At 52.5% G+C, this 11,172-nt stretch overlaps 1 pseudogene; it reads right to left on the reverse strand.

The window, feature by feature from the left end:
• LOC119292409 overlaps positions 1-9,119 on the reverse strand; it is an 88,559-nt pseudogene extending 79,440 nt beyond the window's left edge.
• Between the last annotated feature and the right edge of the window lie 2,053 nt (positions 9,120-11,172).

The raw sequence follows: 11,172 nt of genomic DNA on the forward strand, positions 1-11,172 counted from the left end.
CCCATGGCACCAACAACGAGGCAGAGGACACCGCCGGCTCCGCTGAGGCCCCGCCCTGCCGGCACCGAGGCGGAGGCCCTACTCCGCCAAGGCCCCGTGGTGCCAACAACGAGGCAGAGGACACCGTCGGCTCCGCTGAGGCTCCGCCCCGCCGGCACCGAGGCGGAGGCCCTACTCCGCCGAGGCCCCACCCCGCCAACAACGAGGCAGAGGACATCGCCGGCTTAGCCGAGGCCCCACCCTGCCGCTAACGAGTGGGGGGATTTCCCCCGCTCCGCCGAGGCACCGCCCCGCCGGCAACGAGACCGAGGACATCGCTGGCTCCGTCGAGGCCCCGCCCCATTGCCAACGAGGTCACGCCATACAGAAAACGAGGAAGAGTAGAACACGGTAGGTCGCCACCGCTCGGGTCCAAGTAAGGCCACCGCTGCTACTGAGGGAGTCCTGGATTAGGGGGTGTCCGGATGGCCGGACTATGACCTTTGGCCGGACTCCCGGACTATGAAGATACAAGATTGAAGACTTCGTCTCGTGTCCGGATGGGACTTTCCTTGGCGTGGAAGGCAAGCTTGGCGATACGATATGTAGATCTCCTCCCATTGTAACCGACTCTGTGTAACCCTAGCCCTCTCCGGTGTCTATATAAACCAGAGAGTTTTAGTCCGTAGGACGAACAACAATCATACCATAGGCTAGCTTCTAGGGTTTAGCCTCTCTGATCTCGTGGTAGATCTACTCTTGTACTACCCATATCATCAATATTAATCAAGCAGGAGTAGGGTTTTACCTCCATCGAGAGGGCCCGAACCTGGGTAAAAACATCGTGTCCCTTGTCTCCTGTTACCATCCGCCTAGACGCACAGTTCGGGACCCCCTACCCGAGATCCGCCGGTTTTGACACCGACATTGGTGCTTTCATTGAGAGTTCCTCTGTGTCGTCGCCTTCAGGCCCGATGGCTTCTTCGATCATCAACCACGACGAGGTCCAGGGTGAGACTTTTCTCCCAGGACAGATCTTTGTATTCGGCGGCTTTGCATTGCGGGCCAATTCACTTGGCCATCTAGAGCAGATTGAAAGCTACGCCCCTGGCCATCAGGTCAGATTTGGAAGTTTAAACTACAACGGCTGACATCCGCGGAGACTTGATCTTCGACGGATTCGAGCCACAGCCGAGCGCGCCGCACTGTCACGAGGGGCATGATCTAGCTCAGCCGCCGGACAGCGCCCAGAGCGCCGCTCAGTTGTCCGCTCCGACCCTTAGCTCGGAGCCGACTACGCCGATCGAGGACGGGCGGCTGGACGCTGCCTCGGGGGCTGCAATCTCTACGGCGATCGAGCCGAACACCAATCTTGTCCTTCGCGGAGCTTGTGACTCCAAGGCGCCGGACTCCGTTCCGGACTCCGAATCTTCCGCACCTCTCCCGATCGAACCCAATTGGGCTCCGATCATGGAGTTCACCGTCGCGGACATCTTTCAACACTCGCCCTTTGGCGACATCTTGAATTCACTAAAGTCTCTCTCTTTATCAGGAGAGCCCTGGCCGGACTATGGTCAGCAGGGTTGGGATGCGGACCATGAAGAAATTCGAAGCCCACCCACCACCCACTTCGTAGCCACTGTCGACGATTTAACCGACATGCTCGACTTCGACTCCGAAGACATCGACGGTATGGACGCCGATGAAGGAGACGACCAAGAACCAGCGCCTATAGGGCACTGGAAAGCCACCTCGTCATACGACATATACATGGTGGACACCCCAAAAGAAGGGGATGGCGATGGAACTAGGGGTGGAAACGGATCGGATGCGGATCGGATAGTGCTCTTACCATTTCCATTTTCATATTTTCAAAACGAATACGAATCCGAATACGGATGTTATCGGATACAGATGCGGCTCGGATATTATCGGAATACGGATACGTATCCAATATTTTCTTGATTCGGAACGGATACGAATAATATCAACATATTGCTTAAGTAAATTAGTCGATAGCTATGTGGCCTGAAATAATCAACTTGTGACAAACAATAATTCAAGGATAAATAGGTTTATGAATAAATACTATTGTATTGCATAACAATTTATAAGTTTAATCATATAAAGAGTAAAATTTGACTACTTATTTGGCTTCTATGTTGGATAATTGGAATATTGGGTCTAGAATTTTGAAATTTACCTCCTATAATCTTATTCGGATACGGATATATATCCACTTCCATATCCATATTTGTGTCAAAATCTCCTACCATATTTTATTTTTTATTTGTTTAACAAATTCGGATACGGATAATTTCCATTTCCATTTTGGTTCGGATGCGGATGTTTCGGATACGAATAGGCATTTTCTCGAATACGAATATCGGATATTGCGGATTATCTGCTACCACTTTCCACCCCTAGATGGAACAATGGAGGATGACCTCTCCAAGAAACAGCCTAAGCGCCGGCGTCAGCGGCGTCACTCTAAATCCCGCCAAAGCAAAAGCAGTGAGTCCGACACCGGAGACAATAACACCCCGGACAGTGCCGAAGACAACCCCCTCCAGTAGGATTCAGCGCAGGAGGATGGAGAAGCCAGCCCTCATGAGAGAGCGGCAGACAGAGAGGTCGAGGACGATAATTACATGCCTGCCTCCGAAGACGAAGCAAGCCTCGACGACGACGAATTTTTCGTGCCTGAGGACCCCGTCAAATAAGAGCGTTTCAAACGCAGGCTCATGGCCACGGCAAGCAGCCTCAAGAGAAAACAGCAGCAGCTTAGAGCTGACCAAGACTTGCTAGCCGACATATGGACGGAAGTCCTAGCTGCCGAAGAGTACAAACTCGAACGCCCCTCCAAGAGCTACCCAAAGCGCAGGCTGCTACCCCAACTAGAGGAGGAAGCAACTAAACCTACATCACCAGCGTATGATGCGGCTGATCGGCCACCCCGTGGTCGCGACAGAGAGGCCTCCCGGCCATCAACTCAAGCCGAACCCCGGAGCCGCTCAAGAAATATCAAGGCACGGGGAAACGCGCCAGACCTGCGAGACATATTGGAGGACAAGGCAAGGCAAACAAGATCGATCTACGGATCGCGTGGGCGCCCCATGACACGTGACGATAACCGCCACACCGGATATGGCAAATACGGCCAGGCTGAACACAACAGACAAAGCTCATCCGAGCTACGTCGCGATATAGCCCAGTACAGAGGCGCCGCACACCCACTATGCTTCATAGATGAAGTAATGGATCATCAAATCCCCGAGGGTTTTAAACCCGTAAACACCGAATCATACGATGGCACAACAGATCCTGCGGTATGGATCGAGGATTATCTCCTTCACATCGACATGGCCCGTGGTGATGATCTACACGCTACCAAATACCTCCCACTCAAGCTTAAAGGACGGCTCGGCATTGGCTTAACAGCTTGCCAGTAGAGTCAATTGGTTGCTGGGAGGACCTAGAATCCGCATTCCTGGACAATTTCCAGGGCACCTATGTGCGACCACCAGACGTCGATGACCTAAGCCACATAATTCAGCAGCCAGAGGAATCGGCCAGACAATTCTGGACACGGTTCCTAACCAAGAAAAATCAAATAGTCAACTGTCCGGATGCAGAGGCCCTCGCAGCCTTCAAGCATAACATCCGAGACGAATGGCTAGCCCGGGACCTAGGACAGGAAAAGCCAAAATCCATGGCAGCCCTTACGACACTCATGACTCGCTTTTGCGCGGGAGAAGACAGCTGGCTAGCGCGTAGCAATAACATGACCAAGAGCCCTGGTAATTCGGATACCAAGGACAACAATGGTAGGTCGCGTCGCAACAAGCACAAGCACCGCATTAACGGCGACAACACTGAGGATACGGCAGTTAATGCCGGATTCAGAGGCTCTAAACCCGACCAGCGGAAAAAGCCATTCAAAAGAAATACTCCAGGCCCATCCAGTTTAGACCGGATACTCGATCGCTCGTGCCAGATACACGGCACCCACGAACAACCAGCCAATCACACCAACATGGATTGTTGGGTGTTCAAGCAGGCAGGCAAGTTAAGTGCCGAAAACAAAGACAAGGGGCTGCATAGCGATGACGAGGAGGAGCCCCGACCAGCGAACAACAGAGGACAGAAGGGCTTTCCCCCACAAGTGCGGACGGTGAACATGATATACGCAACCCATATCCCCAAAAGGGAACGGAAGCGTGCGCTCAGGGACGTATATGCATTGGAGCTAGTCGCCCCAAAGTTCAACCCATGGTCCTCCTGTCCGATCACTTTTGATCGAAGGGACCACCCCACTAGCATTCGTCACGGCGGATTCGCCGCATTGGTCCTAGACCCAATCATTGACGGATTTCACCTCACTAGAGTCCTCATGGACGGCGGCAGCAGCCTGAACCTGCTTTATCAGGATACAGTGCGGAAAATGGGCATAGATCCCTCAAGGATTAAACCCACAAAGACGACCTTTAAAGGCGTCATACCAGGTGTAGAGGCCAGCTGTACAGGCTCAGTTACACTCGAAGTGGTCTTCGGATCCCTGGATAATTTCCGAAGCGAGGAGTTAATCTTCGACATAGTCCCGTTCCGCAGTGGCTATCACGCCCTGTTCGGATGAACCGTATTTGCAAAGTTCAATACGGTGCCACACTACGCATATCTCAAGCTCAAGATGCCAGGCCCTTGCGGGAGTCATTACGATCAATGGAAACACCGAACGCTCTCTCCAAACAGAGGAGCACACGGCAGCCCTCGCGGCGGAAGTACAAAATAGCCTCTCAAGGCAATTCTCCAGTCCGGCTGCTAAGCGTCCGGACACCGTCAAGCGCGCCCGGTGTAACCTACAACAAGACCGTCTGGCACGTTTCGAGCTAGCATAGCAGTGCGGCCCTAACCCCAGCCCTCGCGAGATTGCGAAACCAGTACCACGTGTACATAATTACGCTCTGGAAATACCATGGGCATAAGGGGAGGGGCACAACCACGGCATGCCCAGAATGCAGCTTAACCGTACTAGGGGCTCCCAATTTTTATGATTTTTTTTTTACTTTCAGGACTCCACTGTTCGGAAGACCTGTCCGGCAGTACAATCGCCGAACACACGATGCAACAGCCAGGGAGACAACAAGCCACGTCGAACGTCCAGGTGGTCTCTATAACGAGCTAAATACCTGTCTTACTTAAAGTCTCGCAGCTTGCCCCTGGAGGGGGACATGTCAAATAATCCCATCTCTTGCTTATCGCACTATTTGTATCGTTCTGCTCTCATAGCAGCCCTTTAATAAACAATATATAGCTCTTGTCTATTATTGCATTTATTTCTTACATATGTTCAGTTTTGACATTATGCAACCGTACACTTTGGTACGGCCAATACACCAGGGGCTTAATTACTCTAGAATACGGTGTGAGAAGACCGAACACTCTCATGAGTGCGGCACCCCGAACTTATAGCATTATATGCATCGGCTCCGAATCATGTCTTGGGTCAATAGTTGGGTTTGCCCGGCTCCCATGTTTTGGTACCTTACGTTGCGCTACATCGGCTAAGGTAGCGCTGGGAGAACTACTGCGATTGTGCCCTAGTTGAGCTGGGTTAACACCTCAGTAGAGAAAGCTAAAACTGACCGTCATGATAGGGCGAGAGCCGGTCGCTGTTCGCGAGGTTTTTCGAGTCCTTAAAGACTTATGCTGCTTAGAGCGAGGAGCTGGCTTTGTCCGGCCTAGGTATGGATAGCGCCCCGAACTCGGTCTTCCGAGTACTAGGGGCTTCGCCGAAGTTTAAAATTATAGAATTCTATGGCTAAGTGAGAGTGATAAAGCATTATATGTCCGATTGCCTTGTTCGTTGTGCTGAGCGCCTCCCTCGAAGGACCCAAGAATGGGAACAAGAGCGCTCAGGTTTATCCCGAACACCCCAGCACTCGCGGCATGGGGGCAGAAGCCGATGACTTGCATCTGTCAGATTTAATAAACGACCGCATAGAAGGTAATATTTTAAATTCAAAAAGTGTTGCTTAGCACATATGAACAAGTTTTCAGCGCACAGGATAAACACGAGCGAGTTTACTCAAAAATTACATCCCTGGTACATTCATTCGCCACAAGACGGGCACCCTTCAGGACACCCTCATAATACATCTCGGGCCTGCGATGCTCCTTCCCCTCCGGTGGCCCTTCTGTCACCAGCTTCTCAGCATCCAGCTTGCCCCAGTGCACTTTAGCACGGGCAAAAGCCCTACGGGCGCCTTTGATGCATACAGAGCGCTTGATGACTTCAAGCCGCGGACAGGCATCCACCAGCCGCCTCACCAGCCCAAAGTAGCTCTCAGGCAGGACCTCCCCAGGCCACAACCGGCCTATAAGGCCCTTCATGGCCTGTTCGGCCACCTTATGGAGCTCGACCAGCTGCTTCAGCTGGTCGCTCAAGGGCACCGGGTGTCCGGCCTCAGCATACTGGGACCAGAACACCTTCTCCATCGAGCTCCCCTCTTCGGCTCAGTAGAATGCGGAGGCGTCGGACACACTGCGGGGCAGATCTGTGAATGCTCCTGGAGAGCTCCGGATTCGGGTAAGTAACACGTAATTCACCTTCACATGCTTGCTTTGCATAAAGAATGCCTTACCCGCCGCTATCTTTTTCATCGCCTCAATCTCCTGGAGGGCTTTTTGGGCTTCGGCCTTGGCAGACTTGGCGCTTTCAAGTGCCGAGGCAAGCTCGGATTCTCGCGTCTTTGAGTCAAGCTCTAAACTCTCGTGTTTCTTCACGAGAGTATCGAGCTCTTGCCGCACATCCGCCACCCGTGCCTCTTGTTTCTCTCGCTCGGTGTGCTCCATGGCCGCACTGTCTTCGACCTTGGAAAGCGCTTCCTTCAGGGTCGCCACCTCGGTTGTGGCCCCTGTAACATTCACGTTGGTCCTGTCATTATTTGCAACCAGGTATTTTTATATATATCTACATAAGGCACTACCTACCTTCCTTGTCCTTGAGCTGCTTCTTGGCAAGGCAGAGCTCGTTCTCGGACCACTCGAGGCTCTGCTTCAATGCATCGACCTCCGCAGTCAGTGCGGCAGAGGTCAGCAGCGCAGCCTGCATTCCCATATTGACACATTTTTGTTAGACTCCCGCGTATATCTTTTTAGATCCTCAGTCCGGCTTTTCTTTCCGAACACCAAACTGAGCATCAGGGGCTACTGTCTATGCGGTAACATTTTTACATGTTTTAAATACATACCTCAAAGCCTGTTAAAAGGCTGGCACAGGCTCCTGTCAGCCTGCTCTTGGCGGACTGAACCTTCTCGATCACCGCACTCATAACAGTGCGGTGCTCCTCGTTGATGGAGGCGCCGTTAAGCACCTCCAGCAAATTGTCCGGCGCCTCCGGTTGAACGGAGGCCGCCGGCGTCGTAGGCTTGCCCTTCTTGCGAAGGGGCCGCCTGCCGGACTCTGGAACCACTGAAGGTTCCGGTGCGGTGTCCGGCCCAGGGCCGGACTTAGATCCCTCCAGGGTTTTATCCCCTTTGGGCCTGGAGTCCGGGAGGTCGCCTCGCTGCGCCTCCAGGACCACCTCCTCCTGGCTCAGCCCCTTTTGGGACTCAACCTCAGCTTCCTCCGTAGGGCGGGGGGAGGAAGCCGTCGGAAGTGAAAGACTATTCATATCCGACGAGTCCAGGGAGCCACTCGACGAATCGTCGAGCTGAGCCTTGGGCGGACTGCATAATTATATTCAGCGTCAGAAGGTGCTGTGCACTAAAGGAACGCCATGAGTTATTCTGGTATCCGGATACTTACGATGTTGCCAGGGGCTTGGCCCTGGTTGGCCACTCCTCTCTGCCGTCTTCGGCGTCGGAGCCGTAGTCCGGGAGAAGGGTCTTCCCCTTCTTGGACCCTCCGGCCTCCCCAGTCGGGGCGGCCTTCCTTTTTGTGCCTCCCCCCGCTGGAGGGAGAAAGGCTTCTTCTTCCTCCTCCTCGTCTTCAGAAGAGGAGTGCGCTTTGGGGTCGTCGGGCGATGAGTCCGACACCACCAGTCGCCGGGAGCTCCTTCGAGTTCCCGTGGCCTTCTTCTCCGGCACCACGTGAGGTGCCAGAACCAGCAGCTTTGCCAAACAGGCGTCCGCTGGGTCTTCGGGCAAAGGAGCCGGACAGTCGATTTGTCCGGCCTTCTTCTGCCAGTCCTGTTAAAGGAATGGGAGTTTAGATCCCACATAGAGTCAAACTATGAAAAACAAATACCCTGTATTGGGTAAACTAAGCTTACCGCGCTGGTTTGGCGCTTCGCGCAGAATCCGCGATCCTCGGTAGTGGGAGGGTGGACCTCGGAGCTCTTGTAAAGCACCTTCCAAGCATCTTCATGCGTTGTGTCGAAGAGCCTGGACAGAGTTTGGTGCTGAGCCGGGTCGAATTCCCACAGATTAAAAGCCCACCGTTGACACGAGAGGATCCGGCGGAAGAGCATGACCTGCACTACGTTGACGAGTTTAACCTTCTTGTCCATCAGGTTCTGGACGCAGGTTTGGAGTCCGGTCGCCTCTTCCGGATTACCCCACGATAGGCCCGTCTCTTTCCATGAGGTGAGCCGCGTGGGAATGCCAGATCAGAAGTCGGGGGCCGCTGCCCATTCAGGGTCACGCGGCTCGGTGATGTAGAACCACCCTGATTGCCACCCCTTGATGGTTTCCACAAAGGAGCCCTCGAGCCATGTGACGTTGGCCATCTTGCCCACCATGGCGCCTCCGCACTCCGCTTGTCGGCCGCCCACAACCTTCGGCTTGACATTGAAGGTCTTCAGCCATAAGCCGAAGTGGGGATGGATGCGGAGGAAGACCTCACACACGACGATAAACGCCGAGATGTTGAGGATGAAGTTCGGGGCCAGATCGTGGAAGTCCAGGCCGTAGTAGAACATGAGCCCCCGGACAAATGGGTGAAGGGGAAAGCCCAGTCCGCAGAGGAAATGGGGGAGAAACACGACCCTCTCATGGGGCCTGGGGGTGGGGATGAGCTGCCCGTCATCTGGGAGCCGGTGCGCGATGTCGTTGGACAAGTACCCGGCTTTCCTCAGCTTCTTGATTTGCCCCTCCGTGACGGAGGAGGCCATCCACTTGCCTCCCACTCCGGACATGATTGGAGAAGGTTGAGGTGGGAAGTGCGGACTTGGGCGTTGGGGCTCGAGTGCGTAGGAATGGATAAGCGAAGGAATAGGAAGGCTTAGATGGAAAGGGTAGATTCTTATCCCCTTATATGGGCGGCCGAAACTGTGTGCCCCCACCAGCCTAGTAAAACTCGCTTATCTCCCAAGCGCCGCGATCAATGGCGCGGTTGGGTTACCCACGCCCGTATTGATGAGAGTCCCGGAATAAGGGGACACGATCTCTGCTTTGACAAGACGTGCCAAGGAAACCGCCTCGCTAAACACGCTGAGGTGGGACAGTAAAACGATTCGAATAAGGGCTTGGCTATGGCATGATGTCACGCTACAAAATACGTCAGCAGATTAGATTTGTGCGAATATTATTCTCTCTACGGTGGTATGTGGAAACTATTTTGCAGAGCCGGACACTATCCTTGTGTTCAACATCTTCTATGAAGGATTCGGAGGAGGAACCCGCCTTGCAATGCCGAAGACAATTTGCGCGCCGGACTCGTCGTCATTGAAGCCTGGTTCAGGGGATACTGAGGGAGTCCTGGATTAGGGGGTGTCCGGATGGCCGGACTATGACCTTTGGCCGGACTCCCGGACTATGAAGATACAAGATTGAAGACTTCGTCCCGTGTCCGGATGGGACTTTCCTTGGCGTGGAAGGCAAACTTGGCGATACGATATGTAGATCTCCTCCCATTGTAACCGACTCTGTGTAACCCTAGCCCTCTCTGGTGTCTATATAAACCGGAGAGTTTTAGTCCGTAGGACGAACAACAATCATACCATAGGCTAGCTTCTAGGGTTTAGCCTCTCTGATCTCGTGGTAGATCTACTCTTGTACTACCCATATCATCAATATTAATCAAGCAGGAGTAGGGTTTTACCTCCATCGAGAGGGCCCGAACCTAGGTAAAAACATCGTGTCCCTTGTCTCCTGCTACCATCCGCCTAGACGCACAGTTCGGGACCCCCTACCCGAGATCCGCCGGTTTTGACACCGACAGCTACCCTCTGGTTGAAGCCAAGGGTTGACTATTGATGGCCGATTAGCTTCTTGGCGGCGACGTGGAGTCGGAGAGCTATGTTGGAGAAGGACGTTGCTTCTACTTAACTGCTGGTACAGTTGGCTCACTAACACATGGGCCCAACAAGCATCTGGGCCACATTTCAGTTACGCAACTGCACCTGCAGTTAAGTCACTGAAGCTCAGTCCGCTGGAGAAGAAGCTTTTGTTCGGCTCAGCCGGACACAGGTGGGTAGCTTCAGTTAATTTATTATACCTCCAGTGTGCCCCTTTTTAGTTGAAGAATGTATGAAATGTAATGAAATCTGGCATGTTTATATGAAATCCGACCGTGCATGAATGAATTTAGTTTGATTAGTTCGAGTTCTTGTATCACTTGCATTGGATGAACATGCAAAACAAAATGTACTAGCATTATTCCCAGGGTGATCACCTCATTTGCAGCAGTTTCACACGTACTCCCTCCGATCCTTTTTAGTCTGCATACAAGTTTTGTCTGCAGTCAAAGTATCTCTACTTTGACCGAGTACAAAGAGTTTGAGCAACTTTTTAGTGTTCCTGTACATTGCAATCAAACACGCAGGCCTGGCAATTCATAGAGAACATTAAAAACAATCGATGATTATGCATCTCAGCGATTCACATGTCAGAGCCAATATTTACATCACAACTAAAGAATAAAGAAAAATAGATCGACGCTGCTGACAGCAAGGGCGTCCCATTCAAAAATATCAAACGCATGTCTTCTTGCTAACATCACTAAGCAAAATTTGACAAGGTTGTCCCATTCCGAAATGTCAATTGCGTGTTGTTTTGCGTACATCGATGAGCAAACTTGACAAGGTTTTCCCATTCCAAAATACCAAATGCCTACGATTGTGGAATGGGCAGGGTTTGCCATCAGTTCGGACATTGACATGGCACCTCGTGCTAAATAAACCAGCTGTTCTTTTTGTGCAGTTCCACCGAAATCAACCAAATTTGTGCATAGCTTGTATGATTTTGCTT

The sequence above is a fragment of the Triticum dicoccoides genome, chromosome 4B, assembly GCF_002162155.2.
Source record: "Triticum dicoccoides isolate Atlit2015 ecotype Zavitan chromosome 4B, WEW_v2.0, whole genome shotgun sequence".
NCBI classification, from domain to species: Eukaryota; Viridiplantae; Streptophyta; class Magnoliopsida; order Poales; family Poaceae; genus Triticum; species Triticum dicoccoides.